This window comes from Prionailurus bengalensis, chromosome E2, assembly GCF_016509475.1.
Source record: "Prionailurus bengalensis isolate Pbe53 chromosome E2, Fcat_Pben_1.1_paternal_pri, whole genome shotgun sequence".
Lineage (NCBI taxonomy): Eukaryota > Metazoa > Chordata > Mammalia > Carnivora > Felidae > Prionailurus > Prionailurus bengalensis.
The window spans coordinates 45,195,536-45,206,123 of NC_057352.1; the positions used below are offsets into that span (position 1 = coordinate 45,195,536).

The 10,588-nt window shown below is 47.9% G+C and overlaps 1 long non-coding RNA gene across 1 annotated transcript; it reads left to right on the top strand.

Annotated features, from left to right (window-relative positions):
* The first annotated feature begins 393 nt into the window (after positions 1 to 393).
* Positions 394 to 10,022, top strand: LOC122494399. Its single transcript, XR_006300152.1, has 2 exons — positions 394 to 9,240; positions 9,951 to 10,022. It is a non-coding gene; the product is annotated as an uncharacterized LOC122494399 (long non-coding RNA).
* Positions 10,023 to 10,588: the final 566 nt, after the last annotated feature.

Below are 10,588 nucleotides of genomic sequence, written 5' to 3' on the forward strand. Positions count from 1 at the left end.
GAGTAGTGGCTGGAAGGGGGTCTGAGAGGGGCTTCTGGAATGCTAGTGTTTCTTGATCGGAGTTGTGGTTATATGGGTGTGTGTACTTTAAGATAAATTCATCAAACCATATATCTGTGATTTGTGTACCTTTCTGCATGTAAGTTGTACTTCAATTTATTTTTTTTTAATTTTTTTTTCCCAACGTTTTTTATTTATTTTTGGGACAGAGAGAGACAGAGCATGAATGGGGGAGGGGCAGAGAGAGAGGGAGACACAGAATTGGAAACAGGCTCCAGGCTCTGAGCCATCAGCCCAGAGCCTGATGCGGGGCTCAAACTCACGGACCGCGAGATCGTGACCTGGCTGAAGTCGGACGCTTAACCGACTGCGCCACCCAGGTGCCCCTGTACTTCAATTTAAAAAGCTTGCTGAAAAATACTATATTGTAACCAGGCCTCCAAACAAGCTGTATCTTGACTGGAAGGATATGAATGGTATATTGTGGTCATTTTTTTTAGGCAGCTGAATTAAGCTAGAGACATGCTTTCTTTTATAAACTTCCAGAAGCTCACTGTAATGACCTTGGGTGTGACCAGCCCACTCTAATCTCAGCCAAAATGTTTTCCCTTTTGGTTAGGCTGGGAGAGCCTCAAAGCCTTGCAAAGGAAGGGCTTCATCATTTTTAGAATGCAGTCACAATGAATATTAAAAACCCAACTAAAAACTAACAGAGCAGAGTCAGTTCACGAAGGGCTTTGTCAAGCCGCATTCTCTGAGAGGTATTTTAGTTATAGGGGGTCCACTCCAAGGAAACCACTGGGTTTGGAAGAATGCAGTCACGGACCTCATGCAGCTCAGGTTGTTGAGAGTTTTAATTCATGGAGGAAGAGCTATAACATGCTTAGTCAGGTTTTTTGTTTGTTTGTTTGGAAGAAAAAATATATGGTCTTTGGGGACCCAATTATCTAGAGAAAGACTTGACTCCGCTACAAGAAAACTAGCTAAGGAAAGTTACCATAAATCATGGGTTAGATGGAGAGTGGAATTGAATAATGTGACAGCAAGACTCTGGGAATACCAATCTTCATGAGGGAGAGGATTTGAAGAGGGATCCCATCATGAAACTAAATGGGGAGTATGGTTGATTGGTGGTCAGGCCCTTGGAATTCAAATTCCTGAGGGATGTAGAGCCCTGTTCTGTTTGAGCAGCCACATCGATCTGCAGAACCGGAGGCTGACAAAAAGAATGTGGAGACAATGTATTTTATTATATTCCACCTATCTCTTCAGGGTGCTTTCACACCATTATATCCTCACTACCACCTGGTGATGTAGGTAAGTTAGAACTGATCCTAAGAGAGACAGTGACTAAGAGAACAGGTTCTAGAGTCACCAAGACCTGGGTTTGGTTCCTGTCTCTGTCTTGTTAGTGGAATGTTTGTGCAATCTACATAACCTGTGTTTGTGGTTCTCTGCTTCAGAGGACATTAGGCAATGTGGAGATATTTTTGATTGTCACAACTGGAGGAGGGCCATTAGCATCTAGTGGGTAGAGGCCAGGGATACTGCTCAACATCCTACAATGCACAGAACAGCCCCCCACCACAAAGAATTGTTCAGTCCAAAATGTCAATAGTGCCACTGTTGAGAAATGCTGGGTCCTATCTGATTCTCAGTCTCTTTGTCTGTAGAATGGGGATATCAACATTATCTCATTGGGTTATTGTGAAGGGTAGAGTAAATAACAGTTGACATTGGATTGTCTGTTCTTCCACCATCCCTTCCCCCTGTTCAAGGAACTGCCCTCACAGGACTTTACATCTCTACAGAATTAGATTTCTACGGGCTGAATGCCAATAACCTACAGTTCCATCTAGTTTCATGATGTTTGTCCCTAGCAGGCATTTTGCGTAGTATGACTCTGCCCCTTTGCCACAGTTGACTGGGTCAGGGGTGGACACTCGATCCAAACCAAAGCAGTCAGAATTCTCTCCCCAGGAAACTTTGTAATTTGCACCGAGAGTCAAGTCTGCTAGGGTCTTGAATGGAGAAGATGACAAACCTGGGAGTTGTGGGTGGCCATTTTCTCCCACGTGGTCGGGGGTGCAGTTTATAACAAAAGAGAAAATTGCAACAGTTATGGAGAGAAAGGCAGCCAGAAGAGACCCAGTTCCCAGAGTCTGTGTCCTGGCTGCTCCCTGCCCTTAGGCCCCGTAGCCCATTTCTACATCTTTGTAAGACTTTCTGCTTAACCTGGCTTCGGTTACGTGTCTCTCATGTCCAAGAGACACATAATAACCAGCGAGACCATATGTAACAGCACTTGGCATGGTGCCCAGGAATTAAGCCCCGAATAAGTGGCAATTATTATTATCATCCCATATTAGAGATTAAAAAGTTGACACAGAGAGATTAAATAATTTGTCTCGTTGTCACACAGCTCTTTAGCAGTAAAGGTGATCTGAAATCCGGGTCTCCTCACATCTAGACTGAGGTTCTGTTCTGTCTGTTCTTTAAATTGTGAAATAAAACTTTCACAATAGCGCATGGGTAGCTAAGTATCTAGGTGTAGTTAAAAATAACTCGCAGTGAACCTTGGTGTATCTCACCCAGGACAGGAACTAGAAAACTGGCTGTAGCTTGGAAGACTGTCCTGTGCCTCTCCCTGCCACGACTCCCTGCCAGAGGTAACCAATATCCTGTTTTTTGTTGAAATGGCTTTTAATAGTTTTTCCACCTACATGTGCACCCCTAGACTACATGATTTAGCTTTACTTGCTTTGGCATTTATAAAATGAGACTGTACATATTCTTTTGTAACGTTTTAAAAATTTCGACACTGTACTTGTGAAGTTCCTCTATGCTGTTATGCATAGTTGTAATCCATTTATTTTCTTTCTTTCTTCCACAGTGGATTTATCCAAGCTACTGGTGACGAGCATTAGGTGATTTCTGATTTTCAGCCAGTGGTATTACCAAGGGCATCCTGGTCTGTATATGCTGGTGCATGTGTGCAGGAATGTCTCCCGGGTACCTACTGGGAGTATACCTGTCGTATCTGAGACTTCCTCTGCTCCACATACTTGGGGGTTTGGGTTCTTTCGCAGGCACATGCCAGTACCGGGGCCAGAGGCTGAAGAAAGTATTGTGTAGTGCTGTAGGACACATAGAGATTTAAAACAAAGTATCTTTCCTCAAAAACTGAAACATAGGGTTACCACATGGCCCAGAAATTCCACTCCAAGGTATCTACCCAAGAGAACTAAAAACATATGTTCATGTTAAAACTTGTACATGAATATTTATAGCAGCACAATTCAGAATAGCCAAAAGGCCCATCAATTGATGAATGGATAAACACGATGTGGTCTATCCATACAACAGGATATTGTTCAGCATGAAAAGGAATTAAATGCTGATACATGAGACCACGTTATGCTAAGTGAAAGAAGCAGGCACGGAAAACCATATATTACATAATTCTGCTTCCATGAAGTGTCCAGAATAGGCAAATTTATAGAGACAGGAAGTAGATTGTGGTTCCCAGGGGCTGGGCGAAGGGGTGAAGTGGGGAGTGACCCTTATGGGTACAGGGTTCCTTTAGGAAGTGATGAAAATGTTTTGGCATTAGTGATGTTGGTCTCACAGCTTGTGAATAAACTAAAAGCCACTGAACTATAGTCCTTAGAAGGGTAAGTTTTATGGTATATGAATTACATCTTAATGAAAATGTAACTAAAAACATAGTATCTTTGCTCATTCATTTACTCAAAACACGCGTATTATGTAAGTGTTAAGTACCTAAGATATGCCAGACATCCCTCAGCACATTGTTGGGAGACATTGGTCAGTGAGTTAGACGCGGCCCCCATGTGGGTCAGAACCATTGTCAGAGAGGAAGTGACACATTCAAGAGTGGTCACTGAGCAGAGTTTAATGAAGGGACCGCTTGCAGAAGTATGGGCAGGGTTAAGAGGTCCCTGGGGAAGCGAGGCATTTCAGGGTTGGCAACAGATGGCAGCCATTACCGCCCCCACCCCCCCGCAACAGGCCTGGAAAGGCAAGGGGAGAAAAGTGGTTCCCGGAACCCAGCAAGAGCTGCGGGAGAAGCTGCGTCACAGGGGCTGTGGCAGAGAGGGGGCCACCTACCCACGGCTCCCTCTCCCGTCTGCTGCTGGCGGGTATGGGAGTGTGGGCCACACAGACCCCATCGGTCAGTCTCCTCAGGCCTAGAGGACAGGGGAGAAGGCCGGAGAGGGACTCTGGAGAAGCAAATAGAGACTCTCTGTCCTCACGGACTTTCCATTTTCAGTAGAGAGACATACCAGAAAAAATAAAAGCAACAGAATGTGATAAGCAAACGGGCTGACATGAAAGAGAGCATCTTGGTGTGTGGGTGTGTGTGTGGGGCGCGGGAAGACGACACTAGATTTGCTGCCTGGGAAGGTCTTTCCAAGGGGAAGGAGGCGGTGCCGTTTAGCTGGGACCTGAAGAATGAGCGCCTAGGTGATTCAAGTGTTATTTATTGAGATGGGGAAGCTTGGAGGAGAATCAGCTTTAGGGGAGGAAATCAAGAATGCCCTCTGGGATATATTAAAGACAGAACATACACCAACATCGAAAAATAACAACTCAAGTTGGAGTGTGAATCCACGGGCCTCGGGAGAGGCCACGGCTGCGGGCTGACACCCAGGGCCTACCTCTCGGAAGCCAGGACTTGCGTGGACTGCGCCCTCCCTGGAGGTTACACCAAGTGCTGGCACAGCGCGCTGGCTCGGGGCCTCCCGCCTGCTCCCAGGCCTCCTCCCAGCATTTATTGGGGCTTTGCCACATCCCAGGTTCTTCCTTCACGAAGGCGAGAAGGGCCAGGGGAAGGGAGTATCCTTTCTGAACACCAGACGTGACACATCGCCTTGACCGGGCAGGAGCTTCAGTGTGATAGCTAGGGGGGCCACAGGTAGGCCTGCCGACCAGGAAGGGTCCAAAACCTACTTGGAAAGGCACCCAGGCCTGTGACTAATATGGTGGTGCTTCGGAGCACCCAGAGGGAAAAGCTGGCCCAACATCCTAGCTGGAGCCAAATCAAGAAAGACAGCAGGAGAGAAGTGAGTCTACAACTGGCACATTCTTCCTCACCCGGTGGGTCTTGTGGCATCAGCTGGAGTCCTCCTTCGGGTGCCTCTAGCCCGCACAACTTGGCACATCTCTGTATTTTCTTCCATAGAGGTCTCTCCTCTCTGGCTCCTGGCCCAGCCAGTTGCCCACAGACTGGAAAACAAAGGCTCACTGCCTTCCCTAGAGACCTGGGCTTAAGGGATGGGCCTTGAGCAGGCTGGGCGGATGCTCTGTTGATTTTTTTTCCAAGTGCAGAGAATGTGACAGCCAATTCCTGTTGGAAATGGCTTTTGTTTTCTTTGGAGCACAAAGCACTTTTCCTTTCTCGTGATTGTTTCAGTTCAGGTCATGTTTAGGATGGAGATGATTTGCTAACCTAATTGCCTGCCTTTTAGATCTGTGGTTCTTAAGCTTTGGGGGCACAGATCCTACTGCAACCCTGATAAAAACCATAGACCCTCTCCCTAAAACACACACACACACACACACACACACACCTCCCAAATTTAACATTTAACATCAATGCTAGCAGGTTAAGATCCCTTGGGTTAAGGAAGGTCAGTCCTTCCAACTCCCCCACTTCCAATCCCCTCTGCCCCCTCTTTCTTTTCAGTCAGGATCTTGAAATTCCCTTTCTTTAGCACTTCTCAGGGGCCAGCATTTCTTGCCTGCTTTCTGCCCGAATTAATCCCAGGTGCCCAGCCTCTGAGGAGCAGGGGCCTTCACTAGCCTCAAGCTGCTTTTGGCTCGGAGGCTCCAGTCTGGTGTTGCTCCAGTTTTTCGGGCAGCAGAATATTCCAGTGGGATTTGTAAAACTTTGGTCTCATCCGTGCCTAGCTGTTACGGAGGGGGCAGACAGCAAGAGTCTCTGCAGATTCTAGACGAGGGGGCACAGCTTTGGATGAGACTAGGGAGACAGGCGTTGTCTGGTTTTGTTAAATTCCAGAAGCAAGTCACTTTGCCAAAATTGCCAAAAATAAAGGGACTGTCTAGACACATATTAGAAGCTCTCCTATGAAGACAGACCATCCTGAAGATCATGGATTTATGCTTAAATGGTGAGACAAAGGGGGTCATTTAAGTAACAAACAGGTATTGTACCTGCTGGTGCTCTAGGCGGGTTCTAGGCGCCTGGGGGGGGGGGTGGGGGGAACGGGGGGCACGTGGTGGATGAGACAGACAAGGCACCAGAGAACTTTAGGTAGAGTGACAAGTGCAAGTATGAAAACAGGACGAAGTGACAGATGTGACCGTGCGGCCGCCACGACGAGAGAAGATGTCTCTGAGCAGGTGGCACTGGAGCTCCAGCCTGATTATTGAGAAGGGAGCATCCACCGGGAGGAAGCGAGCTCCAGGTGGAGGCAGCGGCCGCCGCAGGGCCTTGAGGCTGGAACGAACTGGTGCGCGCGCAGAGGAAAAGAAAAGCGCTTGTGGACGGCGCGGTCCGAAGTGGGGAGGGAGGAGAGGGAAGGAGAGAGGTAGGCGGTGGGCAGATGGCTGTGTGCCTTGTCGGAAAGACGACGAAGGGTCTAGAGCAGACGTCTGATGTGATATCATTTGCAGTTTGGGCACGGGCCTCCTGGAGAGAAGCACATTGGGAGAGAGCGAGAGCGAGCGGAAGTGGAGGCCGCGCGAGGCCGGTCGTGGGGGCCAGGTGAGGGGGGGCGGGGATGGCGGCTCAGGCCTCTCGGTGGCGCTACAGTCGGAGAGGAGGAGGCTGTTTTCCAGGTGAACGCACGGGGTGCATAGTATAACGCATGGCCGTTAAGACTCCATGGAAACTTAAGTTTAATACGTTTTCGAAGGGCCAGGGCTATGTTGTTCTCGCTCTTGGCCAGTCCAAGGCTTCCTGTTCGTGCCCTTCCAGGAAAAACAATGACAAAGATACAAATCCTCCAGAAGAGAAAGTTGCTTGGCTGTTCTTGTCTCTGCAGAATGTCAATGTGCTTGGCAGGCAAGAGGAGGGGAAGGACAGCGGATCTGTATTAAGTGCCGACTGCATACCTTGATCTCATTATCCAAGAACCCTGCAAGCCTCACTTTTTTTTTTTTTTTTTTTTTTTTGAGATGAGGAAACAAGTTCAGAGAGGTTAGTTTAATTGTCCAAGGTCACATAGCTAACAAGTGACAGGGCTGGGATCCAAACCCAGGTCTGTCTGACTCCAGTTCCTTCCACATCGGGCCCTGGGCTGGCGAGACCAGGTGAGCACACTGAGTAGGCTTGAATGGCCCCGAGGCTCCCCAGGGTTTTAGCTACTCCTCGGATGAAAGCTGGTCTCTGTTGGGGGTCTGCTGACTTTTCCAGACCCTGGGGGTGTGCTGGGTGCAGTGATGTTGAAGAGTGATGTTTTACGACAGTCCCAATGGTCGGAAGATTTCCCAATGCCAGCGAATCTAGTAAAGACAGAAGGAGTTTGGGTCTTGAGACGAGCTCATTAGCACTCATTCCGTTTGGGTGAAATCAATTAGGGCTAACTGGAAGGTACAGCCTCTGCTCTCTGTTGACTCTTGAAATGAGAGACTGATGGTGGCTACCAGTTATCATGGAGGCGTGCTCAGGGGCAAAGACTCTGATGACAGAGTTTAGGCTGTGAATCCTGCCCCTGCTGCTCTGTGGCCAGTTGCTTGGTAGGAGGACTCCGCAGGGTTCTGGAGGGTGACTGTGTGTGTCACCTAAGACCCCTGTGGGTCTCAGGCAACTTAGAACGGACTGGGCCTTGCAGGTTCCACCCGGCCTGACTGCCCAGGCCTGCGCCAGAGAACGACCGGGCGACGTGCCCAGTGACGGCACAAAGGAAGAGCCTCACACCCCGGGTTACACCCAGGGTTACGCAGAGCAGCAGGACACTGTGACCTTGTCTTCGGTGCTTTTACCATCTGCTGGGTGCTGCCTACTAGACTACAAGCTCAGTGCGGGAGACCTTTTTTTCTCTCTTCTTGTTTCCACTGTGCTTGAGTGGGTTACCTGAGGTTGGCTGACAGATATGTCTGGACCCTCCAGGACTGGACACGTCAGTGGGAGTTAGAAGCCCAGCAAGAGGAAACCAAGGCATTAGGAAGAGTACGTTTTAGGATCAGGTAAAAACTAGCTGCCAGCACAGGGAGGGAAGCCTTGGTTTTCCCATCTGTGGAATGAGGCGATGAGGCATGAGGTCGTGCACCTAAGTGCTTAGCAGAATTCTCGGCACATAGCGCCCAGCCCACCGGAGTGAGTGCATAGCGCTTCTACAACCACCCCCGGCGCCTTGCGTGGTTCTTCATGTCTCGGTGGGAACTTTTACATTTTTTTTGACTGTGACCCACACCACAACCTTCTAATGTATGTGCATGTCTCTTTAAATATAACCGAACTATAAATTTTGTGAACTAAGACCCTTACTATGTGTGATGAACTTTGACGGTTTGCATTGTGTTCAGTTTTGTTGAAACAATCCTGAAGGGGCAAAGGCAATACTTTCTGGGGTGATGGACATATTCTGTATTTTGATGAAGGTGGTGGTGGCATGGATGTCTTTGCCCAAAATCGTTGAACTCTATATTAAAATGGGTGCCTTTTATTGCGTGTCAGTTAGATCTCAGTAGATTTGCAACCCTCTAATTTTTATTGAGATACAATTCACATTTCACAAAACTCACCCTTTTAAAGTGGATACTTAAGTGATTTTTAGTATAGTCACAGAGCAACTGTGACCACAGTCCAAGGTCAGAACATTTTCATTACTCCAGGAAGAAGCCCCGTACCCATTGACAGTCACTTCCCATCCCCCCAACCCTAGTCCCTGGCAACCACTAATCTACTTTCTGTCTCTGTGGATTCGCTGGTTTCAGTCTTGCATGGCCGGGAGAGCAGCCTTTGAAGTTAGACTGGTTACTGGGCCTCTCAGGGGCCACCACTCACCACAACTGGGATTTCTCTCTTTGGTCCTGGCCCTGGGTGGTGAACTCCAAGAGCATCAGAGACGCTGGCAGATGACTCACATCCTCTGTCCCCACCTCCTTCCTACACAGACCCCAGGCCCGTTCAGTCCTCTGGAAGTGCCCCTTGCTCTCCTGGTGAAGATCTGGACGATGATGCACCAGTGAAGGAGTGGAGAATGGACTTTCCAAAGTCCATGGGCAAACCCATCACAGAAATGCAAAGAAGTAAGTAAGGTCTCAGAAATGTGTCCAGCAAGGTGGGGGTTGGGAGTGGACTTGGAACAGAGGTTGGGCAAGATGAGTAAGTTAAGGGGCTGTTACCAGCCTCCTGGAGGACGGGGGACCTGGAGGTGGCTCGTGCCCCATGTATCTGGCTCTTTCCCACACCAAGACTCCACCCAGGACTATGGAAACGGTCCTCACTCCCTCCACCCCCACTGCCTTGGAAAGGTGTGGCCAAAGGAACAGCTGAGGAAGGGAGAGGTTGAAAAGCAAAGGGGCTAAGTCTACAAGGGGGGTGGATGGGGGGAAGGGGGGCAAACCCACAACTGGCTAATGACTGGCACCGGCTCTGCAATTACCTGGAAATGGGTCTGCTACAAGTGCTTTCAAAAGAGACATGGAGTCTTCTCAGGGACCACCTGGAGAGGTGAGAGGAAAAAGTCCGGGAGCTTTAGAAACCCTTTTTAAATTCTTACCAATAGGGATGGAGGTAGGACTCCGGTGATGTCTAGGGAATGAGTGCACAAGCCACTTACATAATAAAGTTATCATGTGTGATTGTCTCTAATAAGCCTGGAAGGATTCTCACTAACCTGCCAGTAACCTTAAGGGAAAGGAGTTTCACTGTCTACTTTTTTTTTTCTTTTTTTAAGAATTGTTTGCTATTTGCATAATTTTTAAAAAAGATATATTTTTACTCTTTGTTTAAATAGGTGATACATTCACATAGAAAATCTTCCCATTCTTGCCCTCATCTGCAGAGACACCCTCTCCGCATGCTGCAGGTGAGTAATGTTCTTAATTATGTATCTTTCCAGAATTTCTTTATGCATATTTAAGTAAATTTATATACAGTTTCTTTTTTTTTTTTAAATAGAGAGCACGTGCAAGTGATGGGAGGGGCAGAGGGAGAGATAGAGAGAGAGAGAGAGAGAGAGAGAGAGAGAGAGAGAGAGAATCTCAAGCAGGCTTCATGGTCAATGCCAAGCCCAAGGTGGGGCTTGATCTCGTGACTGTGAGATCATGACCTGAGCCAAAATCAAATGTTGGATGCTCAACTGACTGAACCACCCAGGTGCCCCTATATAAAGATTCTTAATACAACTTTTTTTGAACTCTATCTCTGGGAGGGAAAATTTGAATTCAAACCAATGACTAGACATAAGGACTCTGGAGATTTCCCATAATGAAATATCCACAGGCAGCCACTGGGAATGAGGTTTAGCCCTCCCAAGGGAAGAGAGCGTTTAGACATAATATATGTAAAACAAAAGTGATAAATGGTCATGGGCCAAGAAATACAATAAGAAGGAAAATTACTCCAAATCTCTCCACCCCAAAATAACAATAA